Source organism: Protopterus annectens, chromosome 3.part0 (assembly GCF_019279795.1).
Source record: "Protopterus annectens isolate FY-2018-M chromosome 3.part0, PAN1.0, whole genome shotgun sequence".
In the NCBI taxonomy this organism is placed as follows: domain Eukaryota; kingdom Metazoa; phylum Chordata; order Ceratodontiformes; family Protopteridae; genus Protopterus; species Protopterus annectens.
Genome location: NC_056731.1, coordinates 433,743,662 through 433,757,446, shown reverse-complemented (window position 1 = coordinate 433,757,446; position 13,785 = coordinate 433,743,662).

Here is a 13,785-nt window from a genome sequence, read left to right as displayed (position 1 = left end):
CACATACTCCAGACACCTAGGGATAACACATACCCACACACATTACATCAACATTGGCCCATTCCAGTATCCTTGCCCTTCACACACACACACACACACACACACACACACACACACACACACACACACACACACACACACACACACACATGCACACACACATACATGTCGATTGGATGGCTCACTGTAAGCCTCTGGCAAACCAACAACACACCCTGTTCATATAATGAAACCTGTGCCACCTCCTGTCATCTATAATGTCGATGCAGGAACAGGCTACCATGGTGCTGATGCACAGGGTGTCTTTATAGCAGTATAACAGTGTTAGCATGTTGTCAGCAGTACAGTATAATGATATGCTTGAAGGTGTAGCTGAGCAGGCATGATGCATTAATGCTATGGTTGTCATTGTAGTGTTGTTTACACCAGTGTTGGTTCCAATTGTGTATTGTCCGGCCACGTGCCACTTGGCTGATGTGTGCAGTATTGGCAGCATGTGTTAGAGAGTGGACAGTATGTGTGGGATGTGTGTAGCACAGATTTGCAGGTGTACAGTTGTGAACATGGTGTAGGTGCACTGTCTGCATGTACGTGCATAGTGGACACATGGCCAGGGTGACATGCTCTGTATTACACAGTAACACTCCATAGTTTCTATTGGTGGCCAGTATGCATTGTACTACACACATTTCGGAACCTGACTACACATGTGTGTATGACATGGTTTGACACTGTGCTGTGGGTGATACTGTTACTATCTGTCATTGTTTTGCATTCTGGTAGTATACATCACTTCCACAGCCTGACCATAACCAATCATTAGATGATGTCTTGCCAACCGACACACAGATGTAGGGCACACAGCAACATTTGGATCCTTCAGGTACTATACTATGCCAGTAACCAGTGGTATTCACCTGCACCCATTACTGACACCACTCCTGTTTGGCATATAGCTCTCTTAGGTACAAGCAATCACAGTAGGGATATGTATGTCCACGTCTGGTAATGCATACTGTGGCCTATAATGCATTCTCCAGATGGCACACACATCCTGTACAAGGGTATCATACAGACAGATGCCTGTTGTCAAACCCATGCTGGAAAGCTATAAGCCAAACTAAGCATAGTCATCCACCTTTACGGAACATATTATCCCCACAGTACCACATAGGTAGTAGCCAACAACATGATGAACAGGTACCAATGTGTACATGCAACCAAGTGTTACATCATCTGTCCTTTGTTAATCACATTTCCAAAGGTATTTTGAGATCCCTCGGTGGATCACATAAGCAATAAGGGGTCTGCATGCATATCCACAAAGGTTGTTCAACACCTGTTATGAATAGTCATCATTGACAGACTTTGCTGCGTTTGAACAGGTCTGACATGTACCTCGGCCATAGACCTTCACACACACATTTCAATAGGAACTGTAATGACTTTGTGTGACACAGATGACCTAGGCCAGGGATCACTGCAGTGGCTGGGCTTGTCACAAGCATACAGATGTGACCTAAGGTCTGGGAAGCAGCAGCACAGTCTGGCAAGGATAACAGCTGTGTTCTTGGAGAAAGCAGGGTTCCCACACATGCAATCATTGAGGTAACATGTACGTATATGTATTTGCCACACAGCTAGCTCACATGTGCAATGCATACTGATATGTCATACAGTAGTAAAATCAAAACCCACAACACATTGACCAACAGTGTTACACACATACAACACACACACTCACCAAGTGCAGGATTCAAACCCCTACCTAACTACTTTATGATACTAGAGAAGTACACATTAACATGATGTGCTATACATATTACTGGGAGTTCTCTTTTCCACAGGTATATTTGTAGGATGGTGACATCATCAGACTTGACAAATGTTAGTTTACCACTTTTGAGGTGTTTCACTACTCTCCTAAAAGGTTGCTCCTTCCCAAGGAGACCACACACATACTGTTGTCGAGTGCAGGATTTAAACCCCTACCTAACTACTTCATAATACTGCAGGAGTACGCATTAACATGACGCACTATACACATTACTGGGAGTTATTCTTTCCACAGGTTTATTTGTAGGATGATGACATCATCAGACTATACGAAGTGGGTTACGTTATGTGACATTAGATGGCCTATATTGAAGGAATGTCTAAACACTTTGGACATGTGATCATCAAAGGTGAGTTTACTATCTACCTGTGTCCCCAGAGCCATTATGACTTTCTCCTTACATGCTGGATTACCACCTATGTGGTAATTTGTGTGCACTTTGTATTACCCAAAGGTGATGACTATGCATTCCTTGCCATTCAGCTTGAGGGCATTGTTTTGACACCAAGTATCTGTCTCTGTAAGACACTTCTGGAGGATGTCTGTGTCAGCTGTACAGTCAATTATGGACCACAGTTTCCATTCATCTACAAACCTGTTCAGCCATACACCTGCCATGCTTGCCTGTACCTCTGAGCAGTATCTACTGAACAGGTGGGGTCCCAGGACCAAGACCTGTGTGATGCCATTTGTAACTGGCTTAGAGTTGGACATGGCACCCACAACTATGACCATGTGTGTTTGATCTGTGAGCCACTTGGCCACCCATCCTGTGACATAGCTGTTAATGTTCAAGCTGGTACACTTGTCCATGATGACAGAGTGGGGAATGGTGTGGTAAGCCCTTAGTGAGGTCCAGGTGGGCTGTGTGGAATACTTTCACCTCCATCTATGTTCATGGTAACTGTTTTAAATAAGTCAACTAGGTTTGGGAGCCAGGCTCTGCCTTTAACAAGGCAAAGTTGTGTAGAGTCCAGTGTCTGGAGATCTCCAATGTCTCAGTGTATGGTTTCCATGACAATTTGCTCAATAACTCTGTAGACCCGGCTGAGTAGACATATTGGGCAATGGTTTCCAGGTTCTGTTTTGGCACACCCTTTGTGGAGCTGGATGACTGTTAGTGTATGCCATTCTTTGGGTACATAGCCTGTGGTATGCTTGAGTCTGGACAGTGGATGTAGGTGAGGGTGTAGTTCCTTATGGGCCTAGTGTAAGACGCAGTCTGGGACGACATACAGTCACATTGATGCTATGTTCTTAGCTTTGGAGAGGGCGGTCTCTGCATCCTTCTGTGATGGACATGGGCCCTTTTGGGGGTGATGGGGGGGAGTTTACACTGAACTTGTCCCCCTGGGTGTGGGCAATGAAAGGTGGTTTGGTGTATGTCATTCCTTTTTTCAGTAGCTGACAGCATATTTGGAAGTTGACACCTACATGTCTGGTATAGCTACTGAAGGCTTTGTGGTTGTTATTCTTACATTCCTTGGCTATTTGTCTTTAGAAACCATCCTTGGATTATTTTATGAGCGATCATTGTTTCTTCCTGATAATGATCAGTGATTCCTTTCCTTTAGTGAAGTTGGATCTATCATGTGTTCGTTTCCTCCTTCTCTTGTCTAGCTTATTTATGGACTACAAATACCTGCTTGTTGTCCTATTTTTGGAGGAGTGCATCTTGGTTTTATTTGTGATGTCTCATTCCATGCATCCCTGTAGATGCTCATAGGATGCACTGGTAAACGATTCTGCAGATTGCATACCATTATCCTATAGCAAGGGGTCTTCGGAACGTTCCACTTTGGTCTTGGGAAGTGTGCAGTTTGCTCTTGCAAATGTCTTCACAGTGGTTTCATTGACTGGGTGTGGGGGTGGGATGTGGATGTCCAGTGTGATTACTTAATGATCTGGTATTACCAGCGGGGGGTTTATCTCTGTTGTGAAACACTGGTACCCCATGTTGGTGATGATCATGTCCAGTATGTTGTCACCTCTAGTGGGCGTGCTGACCAGCTGTTCCAGGGTGTTAGAGTTTCTTAACTCTAGGACACATTGGGCAAAGGACATTGTATATGAGTAATTCACCCACTCAATGTTTGGGTAGTTGTAATCTCATCATATAATGGTGTTGGATAGGCCCTTTATATTTGCCGTTGTTCTCCAGAATACGGAGTGAGGTTCCTGAGACAAGGTACGTGATCTGTAGCAGGCTACAATCTGATAGGCAGCTTTTCCCAATGTTAGTTGCACTTGCATGGTCTCCAAGGCCTCATGCTGTGCCAGTAACCTGAAGGTGTGGATATCCATAAGGGTAATGGCTACACCCCTTCCTTTTGTATTTCACTCATGGTCTTGGGTCCAAAGGTCAGAGTGACTGTGAGTGTTTTATGTGGATCATATCCAACAGCTGCCATTGCTGTTATAAGGCAACATGTGCAAGATGCTGAGGGTGGTGCCATTGCGAATGCTGCTGAGCAACCCACAATGAGGAGACGGAGAAGAGTGTACAGACCCAGGGTAACCTACCAGGGGTTACATGAGCTGGAGATAGTGGAGCACTATAGAGTGGACAGAGACCTCCTACAGCAAATTGTTGAGCTGTGCAGGCCACGCCTCACACACAGAACCAACAGAGGGGAACCCATCCCAGTGGAAACCAAGGTATGTGTTGGCCTAAGAATACTAGCAACAGGTACCTTCCAGAGACCAACTGGTGATATGATGGGGATTTCACAGGCATCAGCATCAGGGGTACTGCACCAGTTCCTGAATGCTATGTCACCACATGTCGGTGATCATGTATATTTCCCCATAGCTTTGTATGTTAGGCAGTGAACACCTCTGAGTAGGCGATATGCAAGGGAGTACAGATGGAGCATTTGGCGATGGTCTGTGTATGGCATGTATTTCAGGCCACTAATGCTCTTTGTGAGGTATTGCTGCTGGCTTTCCAGTTGTTGTAGTTGTCTTGTGAGGTACATAGCAGCAGTGGAATTGTACTATTTTATAGTTCTAGTGAGTGGTGAGTAGAGGGGAACAATGTCGTCTTCTATTCTGCATGAGACACATTTTGTGATGAGGTGTGCCACATAAGAGGGTTTACTGACTACTGTGGGAATGTGCTTATCACAGTTGTATCCACTGTCCACCTGTGACCCAGGGTATCTTGTCACACTTACAGTGTGAAGTATACTACCACCTATGGTGTAGTTCTTGGCAACAGTGTTTTTAACAAAGGTGATGATAATGCACCTTTTGACATTGAGCTACAGCCCATTGCTTGGACAACAGCCATCTGTCTCGGTGAGGCCCTTTTGTAGGATGTCCACATCTTTAGTGTTTACAATGATGGCTCCTGGTTTGCAGTCCTCTGGAAACTTCAGTAGCCACAGGCCTTCCATGTTAATGTTTACTTCAGGGAAGTAGATACTACACAGCCTGAGAAGTTATCTAGTCCCATGGCTGCTGTGATACTGGCTTTGGAGTGTGTTTTTTACCTGTGCAGCTGTGATGACAGCAACTTTGCAGTCTTCCATTATAGGCATGTGCTCTTTCATGGGTGAGAGGGGGTAAAGTTAACACTGATCCTATCTGCCAGGATGTTGGCAATATCAGTTGGCTCTGTACATTTAATGCCATTGAGCTGTAACTCAGAACAGATCTGAGTGTAACCATGACATGGACCTGTCTGTTGGGCAGAGATCTCCTGAGTAGACAGTATGCAACAGAGTACAGATTGGGTTACATTTCAGTCTTGTTGCATGGAGCAACTATTTGAGGCCAGTAATCCTCTTGTTAAGGTACTTCATTGGTGTTTCTAGCTGATGAACGTGCCTAGTCAGATTCATTGCAAGTATGTTTGGTACTCTCTGACAGGTCTGATGACTGCTGAGTAGTGCCAACCTCATTTGACCTACATGCACAGACCTTGGCAGTTTTGTGAACACATAGCAGGATTTTCAGACCACTTTGTGAATGTGTTTCTGGAAGTAGAGATGACTATACACATTTGCCCATAGATCCCTTATTATCACATCCGTATTTAGCCTAAGTGTGTGAGCATGCCCAGTATGACCTTTCAGTATCTTCCTGCCTGACATTTGCTTTGTTTCTTTAAGTGTGTGAGCATGCCCAGTATGACCTTTCAGTGTGATGCTGAATGAAATCCACTGCATTTGTTGGAGTGTGTGAGCACGCACAGTATACACATTTATACTATATGTGCATGGTAAATCAAGTTGCATTTTTACAGCAGGGCTCCCCTTTGTGTCATACATCAACAGGGATCATGCTGTGCCTGCAGGGCTTCAATGAGACACTTTGCATAGATTTATCAACATTTCTACATACGGGGGGACAGCTATTCTTTGTACATTTCTACCCGTGGGCACACTGGATTGTTAATATGGGTGTACATAGGATGTGGGTTTCACCTGACACTTATACACATTTGCTGTGCCTGCACTGCTATGTACAGGACACCATTACAGTCTGTACTGTTGCCTATCGTACTGGCTTGAGGCATACTACTGTACTACAGACCTTGGTGTCCAATGTCACGTATATTAGCTTGTGACTTCATATCCTACACAACCCACATCACAACGCCTGGCCTGATGTTCTCTGTCTGCATAGGCGTGTGGGGAAGGTTACCCATTTGCCTCTTTACGGGCATGATACAGCATTGCTTTGTGTTTGCATTAGTGTACAATTGTCCTGCTGTGTCTGTGTCACTGAAATGCTATTATGGCTTTGTGGTTCAATACTGTGACTATAGTGCACAGTATCCTGGGTTCAAGGCCTGTCACTGCTTTTTATTTTCATGCTGGCCAGACCAGACTGCTTAAGGAACAGTAAAGCAGATATGATCATGTTTAACTGACTTTGCTCAACTTGCCCTGACCTTGCCCAACACTGCACGAGCAATTTTGTTTACATATACTAGATATTGGTGAAAGCTGCTTAGTACTGCTTTATATTGGTTAAACATGGCAATCATGCCTCAGGTGGTGCTGCAGGGCTGCCTATGTTGGATGCACATACTACATTGCCTATACATGTTTAGAAACAGGTAGTGTCAAGTTAGGCATCCCTTTTATTTTATGTGCAAGTCAGAGAGAGGTATCATTTACATGGTTCCTACTGAGCCAGTGTATGTGCTATGTGTTGCCTCTTTGCCAAGGACAAGGCATACTGGGCACGCCTCCTTCTGCCTACTGGGGCAGGCTCAGGTTGTTCCTCCTCCGAGTCACCCTGTGCCTGTGCAGGCCTTGGCAATGGTGAGGGACTGTTTGGCCCTGCCCCATGCTGTTCCTGCTGCAGCTGTTTTTGCAGGATCATATTGTGTAGCATGGCACATACCATGACAATTTGGGTACATGTAGTTGGTGAGTGCTGCAAGGCTCCACCAAATGTGTCCAGGCACTGGAACTGTGACTTGAGCATCCCAAACACATGATCGATTGCATTTCGTGTTTGTGCGTGTGCCTCATTATGGAGTTCTTGTTCAGGTGTGTGTGCATTTCTGATGGGTGTCATCAGCCACGGCTCCAGTGCGTATCCAGCATCCCCCACTAGGTGACCATCAGGGATGTCCCCATTGGCAAATGTCTGGTACAACTGCAACAGATGCCAGATATGGGAATCGTGGTAGCTTCCAGGGCAGCCAGCACACACATTCAGTATTATGCCCTGGGCATCACACATGACCTGGCAGTTGATGGAGTGGAAGCCCTTGCGGTTGATGTAGGCCCTACCCTGCTCACCAGCTGGTGCTTTGATGTGTATGTGCATGCAGTCAATTGCACCCACTACCTCAGGGTATTCCGCTATTTGCTGGAAGAGACACATATTGCTGGCCAATACCTCACGGGAATTGGGGAAATATACATGATCACCGACATGTGGTGACATAGCATTCAGGAACTGGTGCAGTACCCTTGATGCTGATGCCTGTGAAATCCCCAATCATATCACCAGTTGGTCTCTGGAAGGTACCTGTTGCTAGTTTTCTTAGGCCAACACATACCTTGGTTTCCACTGGGATGGGTTCCCCTCTGTTGGTTCTGTATGTGAGGCGTGGCCTGCACAGCTCAACAATTTGCTGTAGGAGGTCTCTGTCCACTCTATAGCGCTCCACTATCTCCAGCTCATGTAACCCCTGGTAGGTTACCCTGGGTCTGTACACTCTTCTCCATCTCCTCACTGTGGGTTGCTCAGCAGCATTTGCAATGGCACCACCCTCGGCATCTTGCAGATGTCGCCTTATAACAGCAATGGCAGCCCCTAACATTTTTATGTCTCAGTTTAAGCTTTTTAAGTTTTCACTTCTCTTTGTTGACTGCAGTGTTGCAGTGTTTCTGAGAAAAACATGGGGGAATGTTGTTTGCAGAGTTGTAAGTGCTGGGCTGGGCTGGGCTAGTGTACTGCCTGTGAAATTAGCTGATTCTGATTGATTTCACCTGGCAGCTCTGCTAGTTCTCCTTGGTTAACTTCCTATTACTTCTTTTCCTTCCTTTTCCCTTTCTGTTTCCACAGGGGGCAGCGACGTGCAAACAAGTGCAAACATGCACACATGAGCGCACACATGCACACAGGCTTACACAAGCTTACACAGGCTTAGGCGGGTGCACATTCATGTATACAAGCTTAGACTGCCTTACACAGGCTTACACGGGCGCAGACACGCACACAGGCTTAGACGGGTTTACATGCGTGCACACGCGCGCATACGCATGCACTCAGTGTAGGCAGCTTTGCAAGAAACTTTAAACATCGGAGATCAAGGAAAAAAAAATTTTTTTTATTATTTTGCAACGGATAAAAATGCCAATGGCCATATATTTGGCCATTGGCATGCTTCCTCAACTGGATGCATCCTTTATTTGGAGCTGTCATGGCTCCGTTTTGCTATTTGCAGAACGGTACTCAGTTGCCAAGTACATTTCTGCAAATAACACTACTCTTACTCTGACAGGTTAGTGTTTCCTGGATCGCAAATTTACCTCATTTTCATAGTTTTCAGCAGCAAATGAGGTAATTTGCATAAACTAACCCTGTCCGTGCAAGAGTCGTTTTAGGAGCTCTCTTGCACGCCCCTGCCAGCTGTTCCTGGATCGCTCGGCAGACATGTTGGCTGCATGGAGTCTTACTCTACTCTGTGCAAGCCTTCATGAATCCAGCCCCTTGACTTCCTGAAATTTGATTGTTGGTCATGCTTACTGGTCATATTCTCCATCAAAGAGAGACTAATTAGACACTGACAAAAATGGGGGCTATACTGTCTACTCAATATTTTAAGGCAGCAATGTTGCTTCTGAAATTATTTGGAAATGTAACAGATTTTACTTCAGTATAAGGCTTTTTTTTAAATAAAGGGTCAAATGACCATCACCATCACAGGAGCACAGAGGGACAGACCAGTCAAGCCATGTTTGAGTAGCAGCTTGGGTGTTGGAAGAATGAGGTAGGCAGAATAGGAATGAGGAGTAAACACCAGTATTCCCATGCTCAGGATGAGCGGTTTATGTTTGCCATTGCACCACCAGCAAAAAGAAGCAACAAAAAGGCACAATGACCAGGGGACATGCATTTGCTGATACCATGTCAGTGATGGTAGCTCTCATCACGTGGACAGTAATATACACAAACAAAAGTAGGGCATAGTAGAACCTTGCTGTTGCACAAGTACCCATGTCAGCCACAAAGGGATGCATTTAGGATGACTAGAAATGGCCTCATTGACTGCACCACTAGATGAGATTAGGGCATAAAACACCTAATGGCTGGATTTATGACAGCTCCTCCAGTCACCTTTCACTTCCTATTCAGGGGATTCCCCAGAGCTAATGGAATGAATAGGATCAGGGAAAATTGGTGAAAACTTGATTGCTGGAAGACAAGAAAGAAAAAAAGGCACAGAGGAGATATAAATGCCCTTATCTCTTGGATTTTCATAGACTGAACTGTTTGCACCTTTAAAGTAATATGACCCTATAACCAATGCATGGTTAATTTTAAGAAAAAAAATCTGTTACATGGCATGGTTTTATAAAGCTTTGACCAAAAGCAAAAATTAGAAAAATATTTTTTTTCAGTTAGTCATCTGCTAATCCTAGGACGCTAACCACTTGATCAGGCCTTTGATAAGAACACAGTGACAGCTGCTGCTGAGAGCAGCTCAGAGACTGCAAAAAGAAAGATGACCTTAATGCAACGATCAAGTATGCGCTGCTTTGCAAAGCAAAAGTAAACAGAAATGTGGATATGCTGTCAGAATGTAAGTGTCTGCAAAGGCATCAAGATTTAACATACTGAAAGTTTCACACTGTGGTTCAAAATACCTAATATTGCAAAGATAAATATTTCACATAAAAAAATGTAGAAAGCCTCAGAAGTAAAGAAGTCCTTAATATCAGTCACTGAATTAATCTGGCAGAAGGGACAATAGCCAGATCTTTTTCCCCATCATTTTAAAATGAAAGCATATGTTTCTGTCCTTCAAACACTTTAAAGATAATTAGTTTCTTTGTGCAATGAATGTATTAACAAAACAATTAGCCTAAAATTTAAAAATAAAAAAAAAAGAAATGAATATCCCTCCCACACACGACCTACATTTGCTTGGATTAAACTGACCACAGTGCTTGCTGTGATTCAGTCATTTTGTGGTTGCACTTTGAAGTGGTTAGATATAGTTCACCCCTAGCACAAATAAAGTGCCTCTCACTTTGAAGTGGTTAGATATAGTTCACCCCTAGCACAAATAAAGTGCTTCTCATGAGTGATCATTCAATCTGATCACTAGGCTGACAAGAAGAAAACACTTTTTCGCAGGGAATGGAAATACATAACAAATTCACAAAAATCAATACACTTAAAAGACCATTCTCTTTTAGTAGGAAAGAATAAACAAGTAACCACCACTGCATACTGGGAGGAAGCACAAGTTTCAGTCTCTACATTCAAGAGCTCAATGTGATAATTCTTCTTTGTGAGGTTAAATTTACCCATCAGTTCTGTGCTTATATTAGAATAAGAAAAAGGTATCAAGCCATTTGTGGGTGCACAGCAGGAAGAGGCTACATGTTGAGTGTTGGGATGAGATACTTCTTCTGTAAATGACAAGAAGAAGGCACCTAAAGGTTTATAAAGAACCTGCATATCATCAGGCAGAGGATGCCTGCTGACATATTAAATAAAAGAAAAACTCCCAACAGAACTACACTGGCTATAAAACCTGTAAAAAGAAGAATTTCTGCTATGATTTATTAGTGAAATTGAGAGCCTTGGCTGATAGTGGAAAAATCCATAAAGGAAGCAGTTCTAAGCATTGTGAAAACTGTGGCAGATTGGATATTGTTTTGATCCAAAATAAAACTATATAGGATGGTATTCATAGCTGTTATGCAAATGTGTAAAGGCTTTCTGTGCTGTCGGTGTATTTCCTCAGCAAAGTCATAATTCATAGAGGCAACACATGCTAATGAATCATGATCATGAATAAGCTTAAGCAAATGAAGTCATAATGAGATGCAAATAAAAATGATGTAAAAAGACATATGGTAATGAGGCCTTTTCCTGTCTATTTGCTATTCATAATCAAATTTTCACACTTTTCTGATTTTTTTCTGCACTGACCCCAGATGAGTGATAAAAGATGGAGTTGTGCTTGATCTGTCTACATTGCTATCCACGATGATGCTATCCATGATGATGCTATCACTTGCTGCTAGCATAGCTATTTCTCACTGTGTGATGCTTGTCTTGGCTAAGACCAAGCAGTGCTCGCCAGCCAAGAAGGCAGAGATATAGGCAAAGAATTACTCACTATAATTTTGACATTCTGAAGATACTTCATAAGTTCAGACTGGACAGAGATATTGTAAGGGTCTTAGTATGTATGTTCCCCCACATGGCAGTGTGAAGATATGTATTCTTTCTGTTCCTGTGGATACTAAGCTATCACATCCTGTGGATACCTTAGTATCCACAGAAATAGAAAGACTACACATCTAGTGGATACTAAGATATGTATTGCCCGTACTATATTTCACAAGTGAGCCTTCCAGTGACATAGTGTGGACATGATGGGTATCTCACATGGTTCTGCCTGAAGGATACTTTATCAGTCCCTGTATTTACTCTTGGTAATATGTGGATCAGTCCATCTATTTCCTGGTGTCACCTCAGGACTGAGACATGACTATGCATACCTCTTATGGGGTGGCATGTTTCCCTAAATGAACACAGGGGAAGCGATACCACAATAGGAAATGTCATGTTTGTGTGATGCTTGGGGATACATCACCAATGTATCGACCCAGCATCCCGGCAATGCATATAATTCCCATATCTGGCACACTAGCTCATTCTACCAGTTCTTCATGTATGGTAGGTTGAATGCCTAGTGGTCATCTTACTGGTAAGTGGAAACATATTTTTCTGTTTTTTTTCTATTTTAGTTAAGTAGGTATTTATTCATGGAAAAATGTACTGCTGTATACTAAAGTACTTTTTCTTTGTTTTGTCTCCCCTCTCTTCTCTCTCTCTCTCTCTCATTTTTCTTTTAATTGATGTTGGATATTCACTGATGCAATGGCTCATGACACCACTGAGAAATCCAAGTGGCGTTGCTAAAAACAATTTCATCACAGCCCTGCCTCAAACCCCTATTGCCATCAAGAGAGCCTGGATGAGTCTGGGGGTGCCCTTCATACTTCTCTACTGTCCAGATTTGTGCAGAATGTACATATTTTTACTTTATATTTATATATATTCAATAGCAAATTCCCACCTTATCTCCACCCTACTTTATGCCTCTCCAATATATACCAACCTAAGGCAATGTGATCTAAACAAGCTAGAGACCTGCTACAACAAAATCACCAAATTCATCACAGGGGCATCCTACCGTAGTCACCACTGTCTCTCACTTGCTGAACTGGGCTGGCTTGAACTCCCTCACCTCCTTCAATGGTATCAACTTTCACTCGCCCACAAACTAGTAAACCATTCACTAAATATCCCATCCCTCCAGAATCTACTCCAACTCTATTGCACCAGACCACTAATATCCAGCAACAAAAATCACTTGCAGATCACTAAAGCCAATAACTCTACTGGTGAAGCACTATTCTCTTGCACCATAGCCAAATTATGGAACTCCCTCCCACCCACAATTACCTCCATACCATCATGCACCCACTTCAAAACTTTACTAAAAGCGCACCTAAAAACATGCTGGCTATGCCCTTGCAACTCCCACTCTAATATCACCCACCCCATCCAACCACTACCTTTCTTTCCACCCCACTAACTACCTTGATTATAGCAAGATTATTATACAGCAGGAACTTCTTATTGTAACATTTGTTAATGTCTATTATGTACTTCGCAGATAAAGATTCTAGTTGTCTACTGTTGTACTATGTTTTTCATCTGTAAATATGTTTGCCATTAATTGCTATGTTAAATTGTTAATCACTATGTAATCCAATGTAACTACTGTCTGTTTATTTTAACTGTGGAGCTTTTCTCCCCGGCCCTCCACTGAAAATGGACCTATGTCCAGTCGGACACTCCCGGTCAACAAATGTAAATAAAATAAAAATAAAATAAAATATTTTTGGTCCATTCCTTACAAAATTTGTGATTTTTTGGCAAATTACTAAGGACTGAAGTCATTAAATACTGGCATATGTTTGCATTTCAGACTTCATAGCCTTCAGAAAATATGTGCTAACACAAATCCTTTTATTTAAGCAACTTGCTAAGTTAATAAGAGCAATATTTAAAATCTGTGCCTATTTTTGGCCTTTGTCCTCCCATTATTTTAGGCTTTGCCTGGATTTCTTTTGATAAGAGGTTTAGAGATGTGATACCCTTCAGTGTGACCCAGCTACCGGATGCAGGATGTTAACTGCATGCTGCATTCTACACAACATGATCAT